The sequence below is a fragment of the Opisthocomus hoazin genome, chromosome 23 (genome assembly GCF_030867145.1).
Source record: "Opisthocomus hoazin isolate bOpiHoa1 chromosome 23, bOpiHoa1.hap1, whole genome shotgun sequence".
In the NCBI taxonomy this organism is placed as follows: domain Eukaryota; kingdom Metazoa; phylum Chordata; class Aves; order Opisthocomiformes; family Opisthocomidae; genus Opisthocomus; species Opisthocomus hoazin.
Genome location: NC_134436.1, coordinates 3,622,962 through 3,641,675, shown reverse-complemented (window position 1 = coordinate 3,641,675; position 18,714 = coordinate 3,622,962). Strand labels below are relative to the sequence as shown.

The following is an 18,714-nucleotide window of genomic DNA, read 5'->3' as shown; positions in this document are numbered from 1 at the left end:
CATGAGTCAGACCTGGGCAGTGTAGGGTAGGAGCTAGGGACCAGTGTTGTGTCCAGCGGGTGGGACAGGTTCAGGGTTGGGTGGGACTCACTTCAGGGTCAGGCTGGGACCTTCCCACACTTGTGCCATGAATTTACAGTGGTACTGGGAAGGGAAGAATTGACTCCAAACAGCAGCCATTACTTCTGGCCTCTAGTGCATCCCCTGGGATACCTGGGTTTGTAGCCTGGGAAACCCAGCTCACTTTACCTGAATTTTCAGTCCAGAATGGCAAGCTCCCAGGCAGTCTAGGCAGCAAAAGGTTCACTGAGCTAGGGAGCTGCTGTTTACAGCCATCAAACTAGAGAAAAGATACATTGCTCCTATGGTGATCTAGCAGCCTTCATTTTGCCAGCAAGTGTGTTGCTCCGACATCAGGTGCTTTTTGCCTCTTCTGAGATTCCCCTAGCTGGAAGAAACTTTTGAACCTAATTGTTAACCTCACTGGGCCTCAGTTCAAGATGATTGACTTCGGCAAACAAGGAGTCCTGTACTTCCAGGAACTCTGCCCTGCAAAATGCTGAATACTTCCCAGGGCAATAGGGTGGGGGAGATGGGCACCAAGAGAAAGGAAAACATGGCCTGTGTGCGTGGGGGTCACAGAGGAGGAATGCTAATGAGGAGGGGAAGAAGCTATCACCTGGGAAGAGTTACAAGCAGAGTATGGCTTCTTCATTTACCTGGACACCATTCTAGGGCAGTCTGATATTAAAGGAGTCTGTAGTTTTAAATTACCACTAATGACAACATCAAAAATATCAACAATTGGGGTCAAGGCTCAGTGAACCAGGGAAGGACTCTTGTGGTTCGATCCTCTGTTTTGAAGAGAATCCAACATATACCTGCAGCAGAGTGAGGGTAGTAAAGATGCTCGGGAGGCTCCTTTTCACCAAGCTCCTGTGAAGAGGGTGGGGCCTCTGCAGAGCACGCGGCTCAGCTTGGCTTGGTGGTGGATGAGGTGTGCATCCCTCCACTGGCTGCCACTGCAGTACTGCCCTGCTCCATGCTGCACCAAACACTGACACAAGCAGTTCAGCGGTAGCAACCAAGCCAGCCTGTGGCACCCACAGACACTCCAGCCTGCAGCAACACAGAGAACTCCTTAGGGCACCCCCTTGGGGCTGCAAAGACCTGAGAGAGACCAATAACTGCCTGCTCAAAGCAGCCATCCCCTAATATGCTCTGTCACTGCCACCCAGGACTTTAAACTCAGTGCCTGCAACTGCACAGAAGGCTCAGGGAGGCCATGTGAAAGGATGTGGGGTAGGGCCATCTGTCTGTCTGGTCCTGTGCTTCTTTCTGTTCTCTCCTGGGGAGTCCTTGGTGCTGCCAACTTCACAGTATATGATTTTTTTAAAGACTTTAAATCACATTATAGAAATGTTGGTCACCTAAAAAGCAAAGAAATTTTTTATCTTGTGTGAATTACCATGAAAAGCATAAAAAGGACTTGCACATAGGTGGAGAAATGCCTGTTGTGGTACCGAGGGGCAGCTACTCACCCTGTAAAATATCAGAGTGTGTGTCAGAGAGGGACGGCCCATTGCCCCAGTCCAGTATCTGGGACAGTCGCCCATCTGACTTGCACTGGGGAAAGTCCTGGAAGCTGGGTCCTGCATCACCTCTGGCTGTCCTTCTCACCGTCCCCTGCACTGGGCTTCAGATCCGCCTCCGCTCCCCGTGAACTGCTTGCCCACATCACAAGAGGGGAGACAAAAGAGGCCAAGTGACTATTTCTCAACCCAGTATGAATGCCCCAGGCAGCTCTGCCGCTGCAGTGCCTAGCACCCAGCACACTCACCCTGGACACTGGTCTCCCTGCCTGCCCCTCTGCAAGGCTCTGCTCAGCCTCCATCCTGTGGCTTCTCGCCCCCGACGAGCCGAGCACCGCGGCCTCGGGAGGAGGAATGGGATGCTAATGGAAACGTCTCGCGTCAGTGTGATCGCGCTGACCCGAAACCCTCCGGAGACTTCTCTCCAGATTAACACCATCTTGCTGACACTGAGCTTTCCTCCTGATTTTGACCGCTTTCTCCCCACTTTAGAGGTTTCTCTGTGAGGGGTGTCGGGGTGTCTCTGCAGCCTTTTATGTGGTCTTCCCCATCGGTCTTCCCTCACCCAGAGGTTCCCCAATGTCTGCATCCCCTCCTGCTGATGCGCCGGGCTCAGCGACTGGCACCGCAGCCTCCCGGGGATCCCGTCTCTTAGCAACGCTCCAGCCCAGAAGGTAGATGCTGAGCACGCGTCTGGTCCATTGGTCTACAGGGGCTTCGTGCACAGGGCAGAGGGCAGCTGCTGCCTGGAGGGGAGGGGGCTGCATCCCCCCGCACATGCTACCTCCTCTTTCTCCTGTCCCCGGGAAGCAGGCGAGGGGTCCAGGAGGTCGAGCACCAACGCGTGGTCCGGTACCCCTGCCCCGTGCTCCGTCCTACTCCCACCCCCAGGGCACAGGTCAAGTGGGGACCATGGGAGGGGGGGCGAGGCCCTCCGCAGCTTTGTCCCATCCGCCCAGCTCTCTGCACACTCCTGCTTCCGCCCCACAGCTCGCCTCCCCCCACCCCGCCGCGGAGCCGAGCGCAGCGCGGGCTCTGGCCGCCAGGGGGCGGCAAAGGGCGCGGCTGCCGCCACCGCTACAGCCGCGCCCTTTGCCGCCCCCTGGCGGCCAGAGCCCGCGCTGCACCCGGGACCGAGGCGGGTCCCGGGTCTCCCGGGGGATGCACCGAGCGCAGCGGAGCGGCTTCCCCATGGCCGCACGCCTGTCCTGGGGGCCGGCGGCCGGCGCGGCGGGGACACGAAAGCGGAAGCCGGCAGGGTGCGGAGGTACGACGTGAGTGCGCGCACTCCCCCGCGCCGGGGGAAGCATCTCAGGGAGTGGGAGTGCGGTGGGCGCGGGGGGCGTCAGAGGGATGCGTGTTCCCCGGGATGTGTTGTCGACTGTGCCGGAGGGATGGGACCGCTCCCCGTGCTGTGCTGTCCCTGGTGCCGGACGAATGGGCGGCCCCGGGACTGTGGCTTCCCCCGTGACAGAGGGATGAGGGTGCTCCCAGGCTGTGTTGTCCCCCGTGCCGGAGGGACGGGGTGCCTCAGGGCCGTGCCATACCCTGTATCAGCAGTAGGGTGCAGGATGTGCTGCTTAGGACGTTGCATGCACACCTCGGCAAGCGGCGCAGTGCCCCAGCCTGGTGCGACCACCCCCAGGAACAGCACCCTCTTACAAGTGGTGTTGTGTGAAGTGACACGTGCTAAGCTAGAAGGCGACTGTCCTTCCCCGAGAGCCTTCAGGAAGGAGTACTGGGGGATTAAGCTCGTGGTCAGGTGGTGTCATGCTATCTCAAAGGGCTGCAATGCTTCTCAGGCCGTTCAGGGAAGGACTTGGTGTATGGATTTTGGAGGATTTGAGGCCCGGCAGAGGGTTTGCTGCAAGGATTTTTCTGCTCTCGGGTTCCTGGCTATCTACTTCCTTGTCCAGTGCCTCTCCAGCTTTCTTCCGCGTAATGCAACCGGCTCAACTGCGTGGCAGAAACACCCTTTCAACCATTGTGCTATGACGTGTAGCGCATGAGCCAGAGAAGCAGCATCTGTGCCAGGCTCTAAGCAGAACCCCTTTGCTCAGATACGAGCAAGAGGCATTGGACTTACTGTAATTCCCCAACACAGAGGGAAGGCTGAGAAGCAGAATTAAAGAGATGTGATGTAGACAACTCCATTCAAGGTGACTTGCAGGTCATCTTGGTCTGATGGACATGTGTTGCACTGTGAAGGTTCCAGGCCTTTCTTGGGAAGCAAAGTTAGTAGCCTCTTGGCAAAGTTGCAGGCATGGGATGCTGTCTCTCACAGCTGCCCCAGACTGTTTTTTGCATATCTGAGTTTATGAAAACAAACCACACCTGGCAAGGAGACCTTCTTCTGGAGGGGCTTGACGCTTTCTGCAAAGGGACCTGAGACCTGGACGGTTTCCTGCTGCCTCCTTTGAGAGCAGTAACAACAAGCAATAACATTTTGAATAGCGTCCTGAGACCTGGTGCTCCAGGTTTCCGTTCCAGCACAGGGTCCTAAGCCAAGAAAGCTGCCTGTCCTGCCAAGGCTGGGTAAGAAACTTGGCCCTGGGGCAGCCAGTCAGCAGCGTGGCATTAACTCCTCTCTGCAAACAGCAGTGAAGCTCCTTTGATGAGCATGGGATCTGCAGCCTTTGCTTTCTTCATTCTTTTTAAAAGACACATCACGCCTGGCTTAGCTGCAACCTGCTGGCTGGCTGATGGGCTGCAGAGCTTTTGAAGATGCTAATACAAGCTCAGTGATGATCCTTAATCACTTCTTTATCATGTCCTCTCCGAACAGTGCTCTGCTAGTGGGCTGAAAACCCGGCTGGGGGCAAGGCGCTGAATGGCAAGGAGTGGAGCAGAGGTAGGTGGGCTCGAGCCAGCAGAGGGGATGGCCTCGGCCGCAGTGAGCCTTGAAGCAGTTTACAAGCATTAAACTTGCTCTGGCACTTCAGTAGTCAGGCACATCGTGAATCTTCTTACATTTTCTTTCTTGGTGGTTGTTTCTTGCAAAACCCTGGGTGTAGCAGATCAGGTAGAAAAGATCAGCTGTTAGGTTTGGGCACACACATCCCACAAGCTTCTGTGGGCAGGATAGTGCTTCTGGTAGGCAGGTAGACTGACTGTCAGCAGCAAGTCTAGCAGTCATCTGAGAGAGACAGTGAGCTGCTCTGTTTTGATCGGGGACCGCTCATCCCAGCGGCTTGCCTGAACGTATTACATGTCTGTGCTTTAGCTGTCTCCCATCAGGTTAGATGTGTGCATGGACAGGCTGTCTCCGCTGTATTTGCTCATCCTGCTGTGGTGACCAGATGTCCTACTCTTTAGCAATGTTGTCCTACTTTCAAGTAGGTTAATCTATTTTTGCCTGGCCCAGAGTGTCGGACTGTCCTTCGATGTGACTTTGCCTTTCTATGCATCGTGCGCCTGGCTTTCCCATGGCAGAGGTAGAAGATCTGCAGGTCATGATCCCAAGCAGTACAAGCCGTTTTCCTTTGCTCTGTTTCCTGGGGAAAGCACTTGGGACCTTGCATAGCAATCAGCCTTGTGGACAGCATACTGTCTTGGAGGTGCAGTGCAAGGTTTTGAGCCTGCCTGCTTAAAGAAGGTTAGATGCTGAAGGCTCTTAAAGGGATGTCTGAGCAGAGAAGGAAAGAAGGACTTTTGGGGCTGAGAGTGAGCAGGGGATGGGACCAAAACCTTGTCCTGTAAATGAAAACAAAAGGCAGGCTGAAGCCTAGGTACTGCAGGGAAACAACTTCCTACTCACAAGCCTTCCTCTGAAAACTGTCTTTGGCTTGCCAGCCCCTGCTAATACTGATCTCTGACACTGACTTTTCCTAACCACTAGTTCGTTTACCCTTTAACTTTAGTTTGTAAACAGTAGCTTCTTGTTCAAGCTAGCTGTGACATGTTGAGGTCGCCACACCTGAAGGGTCTCTGAGCTACATGAGAAGGCCTCCTAGTGTCCTGGCAGGGCTTCAAGGCTGCTGTCATGAAAAAAAAGGCAAGGGAGCTGGATTACCCTGCCAGGTAGGCTGTGCCATAGCAGGGCTGGGATGGAGCACGCAGGGTGGAAGCTGAAGCATGATGAGCTTTGGACCAGTGCTGCAGTTTATTTACGGACTGCTTAGCAATCTTGGGCAAGCAGTGTGGGTTAAGGCATCTCCTGTCCTAGATTGACAGTGCAGATCCAATTAGCCATGAAAACCTCTAATTATTTGTCCTGAATTGCTCCTGCTGGTAACCAAGGCTCTGCTATCTCCTTCTTTGTCTGTGTCCCAGCTGGAAATGCCCCAGTGTCCCTGCATCTAGAGCAGAGTCAGCACAACCTAATCAAAGGAGACAGACCCTGTCAGTTGATGAGGGGATGGACCTGCTTTGTTAACTTTGGGGAGTTCTCTCAGCCCTGTCCTGAGAGACAAAGGACTGAGATTACGTGATGCTAAGATAAGGCTCATGTGATGAATTGCTGTAGTGAGAGAGCTGGATAAAGGGGCTGCAGACCATGGGGAGGGAGGGGAGTGGCTGTCAGAACTTGAAAGTAGAAGGTCGCTTGTATCTGTGCAAGGCGGACACTTCGCTTGCCAAGTGCAAAGTCTACGTCCAGACCAGGTCGCTTGTTCCCACATTTCAGTCCTCCCTTTGAAGCCATACTGCCAGGAGGGTTCTCAGAGGTCAGAGGTAGCAAACGCTCCCCTTGCTCTGCCTGTTCTTTGCTGCCCTTGCTGCTGCTTGCTCTGCAGAAGGACACCTCATCTGTGTGAATGGTGTGTTCTCCTCCTGCCCCAATGCTTCAGACCCCAATCCTTCTTGCTACTTGTCTGTGCCTGTTCATCAAAAATCCAGTGCAGAGGAAGCAGTTGGCTCTGCCTCTAGCAGGCTGCAGTGTATTGAACTGACGGGGGGACCCTCCCGAGGAAACGACCCTAGCTCTCTGGGAGAGAAACTGAGTCTCTACAGCTTGGCCAATCCAACAGCATTGTCGCAGGTTGGCAGGCTGGCAGCTGAGGGGGAAGTCATGGGCATGAGGTGGAGTTACACAAGCAAGGCCTGAGGACTTCCTTTTTTCCAGACATGCATGCTAAGCTACAGATATGGATTTTCAACTGCAAAACTATTTTAAGGTGAAAAAAAAGCATTTCAGGGTGCTTATTGCATCCTCCTGCTCATTCTGGGTGCTCACTGTGTAAATGAGGAGTCTTAGCTGTCTGCGAGAGAAAATGCATCATTTATGTTCTTAGTAACCTTAACTCTGACCTAAAATGACAGCGAATAGCTCTCAGATGAGACAGGGCAGCCAGTCTTGGTTTTAAAGCAAAATTTTAAGCAAATAATATTCAGGTCCTGTATGAGGGGTCAGCTGAGTGCCTCTCCCATTGTTTCCAGGTCAGAGGGTCCCCCCAAAATGGATTTTATATCTTCGTCGTGAGATGCTGCCTGAAGGCAAGCCACGGCTTTGCTCACCACGTGCGGTTTCTCTTTGTGTGGACATATGAGGCCAGTCCTGCAACAGACCCTGCTGGTGACATGACTCTGCCCCTGAGCCCGAGAGGAAGGGACACAGGGAGAATCAACAAGGGTGTCCACCTTGGGGGAAGCTGGGAGCTGTTTACAGGCATCCTTGGTGACACCTAGGTTGCTGGAGCGCTGAATGCATCTCTCTTACCTCCAGCTGAGGAACATTCAAACGGGGCTCATCTGCCAAGGCCAGTGCAAGGCTAGGAAGCAGCTGACACATCCTTCAAGCTTCCTGGTGTCCTTCCCCTGTAGGCCAGAGGTGCGTCTGCCAGGCTCAAACCAGAGAGGTTCCTCCATACAAACGGGGACAGGGGGGGAAGGGGGTGGGCAGGGCGGTCTGTTAACATACAAAAACTGTTTCTTTCCTGGCCACTTGGGAAGTGGAGCTATTGAATTTTAAGCAGCAAAGACAAAACTCTACTGAAGAGGCCTCTTCTGTGCTTGCTTGGTGAAATCACCAATCACAGTGGTGGGGGGGTCCGGGAAGATGCCAGGCTTGGCCTTATTAATGACTCTGTTGTTGTCTGCTCTAGTTTGTTGGTCTTTGCTCTGGGAGACGGTTTGCTGAAGCAGCAACTATTTTCCTCAGAAAAGCTTCCTTGAGAGCTGTTCCTCTGGTAGGGGCTGTTCCTCTGTGTGGCTGGGATTCACAGTGCCAGCTCTCGGACCAGCCCGTGGAGTGCTGACCTGCAATGCTCTGGGGCCACAAAAGCCTGAACTTGTGGTTGGAGGGTGCACAGACGAGAGGAGACAGAGGCTCTTTGTTACACCAGGCGCTTTTCTCCTCTGGCTTTTAAGGATGTCCAGCCTCGCAGCTCAGCATCCTGAGGAGGGGCACCTGCTTCTCCCACTGAGGTCTCTGCTCTCTCCAACAGCATCAGCTTGGCTGGACTAGGGACACAGTAGGAGGGCTCATGTTTTTTCATCCAGCACTATGACCATCCAGCAAAGCAACCATGCAGTTGCTCTGCCCTGCACACCCCCAGTTTCCTACCTTAGGCTCAGACAAGTATTAGACCCTCTTGCCTGCATCTTTCTCCTTGAACCACTTAGTTTTAAAATAGAACAATTATCTTCCTTCAGAAAGGAGCTTATTCGCTCCAATCTAGGGCAGTTTGACAGCGCAGCAGCCTGCGCAGCTCTCTTTGGGAGCACAGTTGTGTTCCCAGCATGGGTGCCTGGCATGGCTGTGCTCAGCAGTAGTGGGGGGTCACATTTGTGGTTTAGGAGGAGAGTTGGGTCAGTAGCTCAGCATCCGAGACAGGACATTATTAGCAGTGACAAGTGCGAGTCCTTGGTCCCAGTCTTTTCTTTGTAACCACATACACGTCAGAGGGATGCAGGCTTGGCTTTTTGGCAGCAAGGCCAACACATGAATAATCCCAAGGCTAAGTTCTGCCAGGATTCACCACCATACCTCCATGGCCAGGCCCTGAGGGATCTCTGGATGTGGAAGCTTACCTTGACCCTGGGTCTACATGATAAGAAAATACGGATACTCTGACTTTCACCTACATCTGTATCAACAAGTGATAGATCTGTGGGGCTGACAGGAGCTTTGAGAAGTGTCCCAGTTCACGCTCATGCCTGAAGATTGGACCAGTTCTTATGTAGGTCATAACCAATAGAGACTTCTCCAACCTGCTCCTAAAATCCCTGCCTGTGACCCCTATCTTTTACAAAACGAAGAGCTGACTGTGATTTGGGGGATGTGATTACTTCTGGGATTAAATGCTCAAAATATAAGCGGTCCTTTGCAGAAGCTTTTTGTAGTGATGAATTTGGCAATGGAGCAGATTCTGCCAGCTTGAGCTGCCACGCTGGCAGTGGTGGGAAGGGTTTACATTCCCGCATTACGTAGATTGCCTAATCTCCTCTGTCTTGGCATTCTTCTGCTGTCTTACAAGTCTGCATCCAGCTGTTGTTTAATTAAAAAATAAACAGACAGGTATTCACAAGGAAAAAGAAGCTGTTTTATTCTTTATGTGTCCTTGATGCTCTTCTGACATGTGGCACGGGGACAACACCTCTAAGCTTGAATGTGAATTTTTGAATTGTCTTGCAAAGCTGATTGTTTTAATTGGGAACAAAGTCATGGAAGAGCGAATGTCCCATGCCAAGCAGACTGTCCATGGTGTTAGGGAGGAATGATGCCTTCTTTCCCCTTTGTGCTGCCCGATGGGCTGTGAGTTTCAGTTGATGTGGCCGTAGTTCACGTTCAGTATCATCTTTTGAGTGATTGTATACAGCTTTGTGTACCTGTGCTAAGCCAACCTTGACACTAACCATAGCCCATGTTGTGCTGAGAGATATGGTCAGGAAGGTCAGGAGAAGCAAAGAAAGATCTATATGTAATACACCCCAGGTCACATGGAAAGGTGACACTATCTACTGATAATTTCTAGTGTAGTAGAGAAGAAGACTAAGCTGACTAAAAGCTGGAGGCTCGGAGTATAAGGCATGCCTCAATAACAGAGGGTATTTGGCTATGGACACAAGTCCAGACTACTTGTCTTTTGACAAGCTTTGTGTCTATCCAGTGAAGCTGGAGCTAGAACTTGCATCCTAGAAGTTGGGAACCTACAGAGGAATTTCAGATGAGCTCTGAGGTATCGCTCAATATGTCCATCTGGGCTTAACAGACCTTGAGATGCCAAAGCATGGGAAGCAACTGCAGGGGTCTCCATATTCCCTGAGTCAGTAGAGCTTCTCCATCCGGCGGCTTTGGATAAGGCATGGAAGAAAAAAATGAAAAGGTAAAATTTCAATGATTGGAAGTGTCAAATCTTCTCCTTTCAAGCACTGTAAAGCACTAGAATTATGAAGCCTCCCTCCAATGGCTGTCTCAAGCCAAGCTCAGGATCTCTTCTGGGTGGAGACAGAAAGCTACCTGAAACACAAGGCCCAAGCTTCCATGGACACCCCTCCAGCTAATTAGCTGGGGCAGGATTTAAGGCATGGCCCGGCCGTGGAAGAGTTTCCCCCAGGGGACAGACAAGGACAGGATTTGGTTGCTTTGGACTTCCCCTGTAGGAGGGCCAAGCTTTCACCCCCAGATCGTAGACCTCTCAGATGCTTTCAGCGTTCAACTCACCAGCTTTGTACACTGAATTACTCCATTGCTATGGAGCAAATGCAGTGGTACAGATCCAGCCACTATTTTGCTACTGCAGATAGTGTCAGTCTTTTACCTGGCGTCTGCCATTATAGCATCTTTGACCAAGGCAGGAGAGTGTTCATGGATTTAGCTCCACTGCACTCCTACAGTGGGTAAACTCAGTGATACTGTGTATTTTTCGTACTGGAAATTTAGATATGCAGAGGTGAAGTTTTTTGGTGAAGGAAGTCAGAGCTGTGGCGAGGGAGAGGAGAAGAACCCAGGAAAGCTGTAAAGCTGCCATTTTAATTTGCTGTATTGTACCCTAAGAACATCACCATTGCTGGAGCTACCAGCCCAGCGGTTGATCTAGTAGCAGCTGCTGGAGATTTGCAAGTAGAAGAGCTTTAAACAAGGGACAATGCAGACTGGACCTGACACCCCATCAAATTCTGCTTCTCTTGGTCCCTGATCTACCAATAGGCACCTCTTCCATTTTGCATATAACATGACCTATTGTATAAATATTTAGTCACCCTGTTGGGAACATTAATTATAAATGGAGACAAAGCATTTGAAATCTGCATGTAGGTCTGGGCACCCAATTCCATTAATTTTAATGAGAAACAGACATCCAAATCCTGTTCAGTGGCTTTGAGCATCTCAGGCAGGAAGCTTTACCTGATACCCCCCCCCCCCTTCTCCCTACTCTGCAACAGAAGAGTGAGATTTGCAAAGACCTTACAAATCCTGCAGATTCCTGAGTCGCTCTGTTGCTGTGCCATTGTTCTCTGCTGAGGATGGTTGACTGGTAGCTTCAGAAGTATTTGTAATGAGTTCATTTAATCCATCCTGTTCTTTTTCTCTGAACCCCCTCTGCTTCTCCCCCAGCACTTTGAAACAACGATGCCTGAATGAACCCCCAGCCTGGGTGGTTTTTGACAGAGAAGCTTTGATGCTTCAAAATGACAGCTGTGCAGAGCAGGTCTGAAATGAACGATTGAATTATCTGACTGATTAAAAATGTGCTGTGGCTTGGAAGATCTGACAGCAAATATTCACTTAGGCAAGGGACATGAAAGAGACCGTGTGTGCATTTAGGGTGTGTGTTTGTGTGTGCATTGAAAAAAACAGCCAGTGAAATGTGTCAAATGCCCAGAGCCGCTTGAAGCAGCACCTTCTTAAGCTCAGCATCCTTTCAAAAGCTCCAAACCTACGTAATACTCAGCAAAAGCTAAAACTCAGCGTGTTTGTGGAGATAATGATTATTTAGACAGACGTCAGCAGTGATTTAGGAAATGGAAATTGAGTTAAAAGGTAGTGCAGGCTGGGGAACCACTTAACAGTGTTTCAGTCCCATACCAACCTGTGGCTGAGGAATGATAAACTCTCCTGTTAAAAACATGGTTCCCATGCCCTGTGCTACAGACACATGCTTATGGTATGGAGTGGGCCCCAGGGATGCCAGCAATATGGGAACGTGCCCTCTGATTGAGATTTTTGAAAAACTTGAGCCTCGGTGAGGTTATCTATAAATGGCTGAAAGGGTGGAGCAAGGAAGCTTGATTGTGGCCTTGCCCTTGATGCTGTCAGTGACGGCAACAGCAGATGTGCTAATGCATGAGGGACAGTAAGAGCCTTTCCAGACCTATCTCAATTTCCTGCTCAATCTCCTTTCAGTGAATTGTCCCTTCCTGATGCCTCACAGAAGTGCAGCTCTCCTAGAACATAAGCAAAATATCTGGAAGTGAAATTAATATAAAAATGGAAGTGAAATGAATATAAAAATTATTTATAAAAGTAATTAAAAAAATGTTTCTTTGCAAATGAAACAGTTTGCCAGCTCAACTCTTTCACAGCTTCCTGTGGGAGTTTCACAATGGGAAAAAATCCAATCATAAAGGTTACAATTCTAGTTCTTCATTTTGAACGGTCTTGTTCCAATAGTTTACCGACATTCATTTTTTCCTAAATTGTTTAACTGCTTTTCATCTCCCTACTTGCGGAAGACTACTGTCTTCCCCTGACTCCTAGCTCAAAAGAGATGAAATATCAGGCTATAACTAATTGCTTTGTCAGAAATAGTTTTGGTTTAGTCTGTCAGTCCAGCCACTGAATAATTTGATCTTTGCCCCTTACAGTGCCATCAGCTGCAGTGACATTAGGTGTCTGTAACAGCTTCAGCCTTGCAGTTTCATGCTCTCTGTCCCAGTTCCAGTGGTCGTTTCAGCAAGATTAAATGCTACTGCTATACAATAGTTCTAAGGGCACACACAGCTAACAGTAACTCTGTGTCGTCTCCGCATCAGCATCCTAAAATGCCCCTCGTATTGAATCCATTTTAGCAACCCAGGAACACCCAGAGCAGAGAAGATGCTGAGATCCTCCTCACAGAGGAGTTGTCCCACTGCAACTCAACACCTTCCCAGTTATGGAAGCCACACGCCCTCTAGCCTTCTGTTTGCCATGTCTTCCAGCCAGACCCTATCTCTTGAGCTTAAATGAAACATCAGACAATTTAAATGTCCCTTTCCATCATCTGAAAACTTATGTTTGTAGACAATATAATGTAAATCAGGTTTATCATTCCAAAATTTGTTTTTAGTCCCCCTTCCTCTATCACAAGTCTGTAAATCAGAGCCAAAGCACCTGACAGTGGCCCCTAGGTTTCATCCAGACTGCCAGTCTCCATTGTGCCTTAAAGGTGAGGGTAAATGACTGGGCCAACATCGACGGTTAGAGAGGCAATGCTACCCCAGTACATGGATAGTGCAGCTTACCTTGGCCAGACTTTTCTGCCATCCTTGGTCACTATACCTAATCCTACAGGCTGAGCAATCCCTGACCTTGAAGAGCCAGAGCCAGGGCTCTCTTCTCATCACTGAATCATGTTCTCTTTCCATGTTTTGGGTTGTCTCAGGCAACAGAAAATTTCCCCTCCTCTATTCTCTGTCTCTTCATGTCAGTGAACCCGCCCACAGGCAGCAAAATTATTCCTTATGCCCTCCATCTAACTTCAGTCTGTGTCCACTTGCCAAACAAGCATAAGCTCTGAGCAAAACTCGCTTCAATACCTGTCACCATGCTGCATCCAGGGCTGTCAGCCCAGTATGTGCAACATCCCAGAAAGAGCGAGAGCCTGGGCAGCCAGAGGTGGATTCACTGCAGTTTGGCAAGAGAAAACCTCCCAGAGATGTTAGGACCCTACGCAACCTGACTGATATGAGGAAGCAGAAATTATGTCTCTCTGCAGCTGCTGCTCCCCAGTCTCCTCCCTGCATCGTGGTCGCAGATGCCCAGCAGTCGGTGCTGAGTCCTGGACAGCTCACAGCTAGTCGAGATGATCCAGTCAGAGGGAATCTTTCCCTGGGTAGACTGCCTGCCCAGGGGAACTGTTTCATCCATGAGGCAGGATGCAGAGTCTGCTATGAAGTGCTGTGAGGATTCTCTGAAGACAACCACAGTATTCAGGGAGTGCTGGAGCTGGCAGGAGCCCCTAGCAGAGGTGGACCTAGAAAATGCCTTTGGTTAAACAAGGAAGGTGACTCTTCTGAACTATAAATCAGATTGGACCACCACAGCAAATGATAAACTCTGTATAATTGTATGAATATATCAGTAGCACTTTATATGCATCTGAGCTTGAAATGCAGAGAAGTGAGTAGAAAGGAGATTGCGCAGTCATCCCATACATCAATGCCACATGCCTGGGCATTAAATGGACATCAGAAATTCTCATTTCCAAAAATAAATTTGACATCCTGAATGATACTGAGACACACTGACACAGGCTTGAATCACAGGACATCCTAGTCACTCAGGGCTGGCAGGACAGAGAGATGGAGATGAGACCTTCATAGGAATCCAAGAGCGAAGCCATGTCAGGTACATGGACAAAACCGTGCTCTGCCTGGCACATCCCACATCTGGCTGGTGGAGACCACACTGGAGATCCTGGTGAGCTGGGGGGATGCCACTGTGCAGTGCTCGCTGGAGATACAGCAGAGATTTACCTCCCTGGGTCATCACTTAGGTGAATTAGAGCTTAAGGAATACAGGCAGACAGCTTGGGCAAAGCGAGTGGATTTGCTAACAGAGCCCAAGAACCCGTAGTCTTTTCACCTCCAAATCATCAGCCTTTCCTGGAACACTGTCCACGTGCTTGTCTTAATATGCAGCCAAGGGCTGCTTTTCCATTCAGGTTCAAGCTGATCTGCCCCAGCACAGATGTATCCCTCCAGACCAGAAGATCGAACTAGGGGGCTGGACAAACAGCTTCCCTAAACAGCTTCATAAAAAAGTGAAAGAAAATCCATGTCCAGAGAACAGCTTTTCAGCCTCACGGATAGATGCTGAAGGACTCCTGCTGCTGCCAGTAAGACAGCCCAGAGTTTCTAAAAATGATGGATGATCATTTTCTGTTACCAAAAGTAATGCAGTGAATTTGGTGTAAGTCTATACCAGACTTCAATCTGACAGGTAAAGGTGAATTGATTACTGAACTCAGAATTAATGGCTGCTTAAACAACCTAATTGCATTTGTAGTGAACAGAATGTAATCATAAATTGATAGTAGATATTCAAGGCACTTTAAAGTGGTATATTTTGCTAAGCTGAGAACGATTTCAAACAAGAAATGGTTGGAGGAAAAACCGAGGCAAAATAATATCTGTTTTAAATGAGGGTTGTTTAAGAAAACTTTGATAGATGCTGTCTTCTCCACAGCATGCACACAATTTTGCAGTCATCAAAGATATTCTTAGCTAAGAATCCATCATTGTTAAGGAATAAAAAAGTAGAAATAATAATGGTAATAAAAAACCCAAACAGAAAAAGAGGAGATTTGGCAACAAAAGCTATGAATTAACTGTTATGTAATGCAGAGGCCTGGAAGGCTAATTTGAAAGAGCAGTCAATGAAAACTATATTTAGTGGCATTAAGGACTGTAAGAGAGTGTGCATGTATGTGTATTTATATGCATATATGTCAGGAAGAAAATAAATTCTGCGTGTTGTTTTTAGATGAAGGTGGTAAAGGAGTCTGCTCTGATAGCGGAAAAAAAGAAGTGTCCAGCCAAAGATTCATAGCTCTGGAGAAAAGCAGTCTGATGAGTTCATATCTTACAGAGATGACGGAAATCTTCCTACTCCAGTAGTAACCAAGCAGCATATTAAATGGCAACTGGTAAATTGAAATGTTTGTACATATCTAGGACTAGAAAAAATACATTGAACAGTTTCATGAGACATGTCTCAGAAATCCTTTTAGGGTGTTGATACTTCAGGTATATTTGTACCTGGGGTGTTGGAGTGCATTTGCACCTCAAATTAGTCAGACAAAATAGGATGACATTTGTTTTGGTGATATGATGAATGGCAGAGAGGGGGAGACTCATTTCACTGGAATATAATAAAACATGGAAGAGATGCTGCAGATCCCCTGTAGCCAGAAGAACAGCAGACTCCCTGCTGGACCTCCCAGAGTTTGCTCAGATCATTTTGCTGAGGATACAGTTTTCATGCACTCATGCATTTCATGTTAGTGAAATTAGGACAAGTCAGACTCTGAGAGTGGTTGGGTCTGCTTGTGGAGCTGATTTTTATGTCAGTGGTGGGCTCTCAGGAAGACGAATGCAAATTCACACACTCAGGAACCCCCACAAACAGAGGGAAGATGGTGTTTCGGAGGACAGTAACTCATCTGAAAGTTGACATGCAGGAATAGAGAGACAACATCAATCCTGCCTTCTGCCAAAGCCTGAAATGCCAGGAGTGATCTCTCCCATATTCCAGGCTGGGATTTCCCAGGCAGAAATGCCTACACTGGGCAGGGGATCAAAAACCGCCAGAGCACACCAAGACTTCTTTTGCATGCATGAGAGAGGTGACTAATCTTTGGCCAGGAGATTTGTGCTGTGCACCGTGCCATCTCAGGACTTAAAAAAGTTATTGAGGAGCTCTAAGAATGAACTATGGTGTAGAAAACCAGACTTCTAGGGAGCCACTAAACAAGTTCCACTTGAGTGTATATCCAGGAAGAAGTTATAAGGGGAACTGGTTACAGCTGATGGGAAAAAACCAAATTTCCTAGGGGAAGAAACTTGCAGTAGCTGGGCTAAGAAAAGCCAATGGTTGCAGGATGACACCAGCCTACAGGCTGGGAGTCTTTCTCTTGGGGTGAAGGTGCTTTTTTCCTGTATGTAAGTGGCAGCTTCCTTACTGGAGGACACATTTTGTCTGGGCTTTCCAAACCTCTCAGGCCAAAGAGTTTTCAGCTGGCTCCTTAAAGCAGAGGTTGCTGACAATAACCCTATAATTCACAACGAGGACAAGGTTAGCATTTCTTCCCCTGCCACCATCTCCAGACCTGTTACGGCATTGTGGTGTCCCAGCAGCTCTGTGATCTCCCACCAAGTCATAGCCACCCCAGAACAAGTCAATGTAAAGCAGAAACTGATGTGACTGGAGGAGAGGAGCCATCTGTGGGTCTTGTGTTCAATGTCTGAAGCTTCATCCCCAATCCAGCAAAGCATTGCACTCTGTGGGTTCTCTCCAGGTGCATGCATTCACGTGCGCTGATGCATGTGCATACACCTTTGTACGCTTTCCTTGGACATTCTTCTGAGACACTATTGTATTCCCTCTTCCCTTTCCATCTTCCCAAGCTTACAACCTGCTAGCAGCCCTTCTTCCTCAGAACTTTAAAGGAGCTCTTTGCGTGCAGCCTTTTGCTCATGATTGTTTTTATGCCATCATTTCTGCCTGTCATCCGGCTACTCAGGGTGAGACTAACAAATCTTATCTCTCCCAGCGCCCTGAAATAGCCATGAGGAGCTATCTTGCCACCAGCTCTCCCAGCCCCTGATGTGAACCATTACTTCCATATCTCAGCAGTCTGCTCAGACAGGTCCAGGGTAGACTTTTCAGGACAGCTATTACCTAGAGCAAAGAGTTGATTTTAAGTGTCAAAAGAAATGCAGAAAAATGCTCATGAGGACTGACCTTTTGTTGTGGTTTAACCAGGCAGCCAGCAACTTGGTCCACACAGGTGCTCACTCGCTCCTTCTGACCCCAGTGGGATGGGGAGGAGAACGGACAAAAAGTCAAACTCGTGGGTTGAGATAACGACAGTTTAATAAGAAAACAAAGGAAATTATTATTGTTGTTATTATTATTATTATTATCAAAACTAGCTGTACACAATACAATTTTTCTCACTCCCTTATGACCAGTTCCACAGCCAGTCCCTGAGCAGTGATGATGGAACCCATGGATTTCCCTGAGCTTGTAGATTTCGCTGAACTTGTGAATTTCTCAGAACTCACCAAACTCATGGCAAAAGACCAAACTCCTGGAAAAGTCTGAACTCACAGAAAAAGACCAAACTTGTGAGAAAAGGGAATTCCTGCCACCTGGCCAATCCCCATTGATAGACTGAGCATGACATCTATGGTATGGAATATTTCTGTTGGCCAGCCTGGGCTAGCTGTCTGGCTATGCTCCCTTCTAGCTCTTGTATACCTGCTCATTAGCCAAACACTGAAAACTGAAAAAAGTCCTTGATTTCTTATCAACAACTAGAAACATCAGTGTATTATCAACATTCTTATCACACTAAATCTGAAACACAGCAGCTACAGTGAAGAAAATGAACACTGTCCCAGCCGAAACCAGGACACCCTTCTTCTTCAGTGAGCTGCTATTCCCCTCTACATACCTTCACTTCCTGCAAAGAGCATGCAGGAAGGTCCTTGTAGAGCTTTCTCCTAATTCTGGCTTCCATCAAAGTGTCTTGTATTGAAAGTTAATGAGTCCCAGCTAGGAAATCCAAGGAATTTGTTGAGAAAAACAGCTGTGGAAGCACATGGAAGCTAAATAACTCCTGAGCACATGTGAACACTTGCGATGTTTTAATAGATAAAATTAAGGAGAAGGCTGAGAAGCACCAGGAATGTCCTTGTGTGCCACACGAAGTACCTTGAGCAGGGCGCAGTTGGAAAACTACTTGTAACAGGGATGCAGCATTTCAAACTTAGGCACTATGCTGCTGTTAAGACATTTTTAAAATTGTGAGGTGAAGTCAGTAGACCCTGTGGTATTTTAGGGTAAGTGGTCCTGGCTTCTCCACTCAGAGCCAAGGAGGAGCAGAGCTGGGGCTGCAGAGCAGGCAGCCTTGAAGTAGTCTTGGGGCTCAGGTTTATCAGTGAATCCCATGGGGGATTGTGACCGTGAACAATCTCAGGACCACAAGCTCACATCTTTTTCCAGATGTCTGCCTCTCCCATCAGCCTAGCTGGAATGTTTCCATGGTCTGTAGAGTGTAGCTGGTTAAATTTTGTGCCTGTCATGTGGTCAGTGCTGTTTAGTCCGGGTGCCTGCAGTTGCCTGCCACCTGAAAGGCTCCCAGATGTGTGCTTTCATTTGTTTGGGACTTGAGGCGTTGGTCCCCTGGTGTTGGCGTAGAAGGATGGTGGCCTCTCCCTAGGCTGCTTTGGCTTCCACAGAGAATGCACATCA

The 18,714-nt window shown here is 48.9% G+C and overlaps 1 protein-coding gene across 4 annotated transcripts in view; it reads left to right on the top strand.

The window, feature by feature from the left end:
• The first annotated feature begins 2,768 nt into the window (after window positions 1-2,768).
• The window catches only part of PSD2 (pleckstrin and Sec7 domain containing 2), a 98,271-nt gene continuing 82,325 nt past the window's right edge, over window positions 2,769-18,714 (top strand). For 2 of the 4 annotated variants that reach the window (XM_075442153.1, XM_075442149.1), the window contains exon 1: window positions 2,769-2,859. The gene's annotated coding sequence lies outside the window, so the exon portion shown is untranslated. The remainder of the gene's footprint in view (window positions 2,860-18,714) is intronic. The other 2 variants (XM_075442155.1, XM_075442150.1) reach the window with 1 other exon arrangement.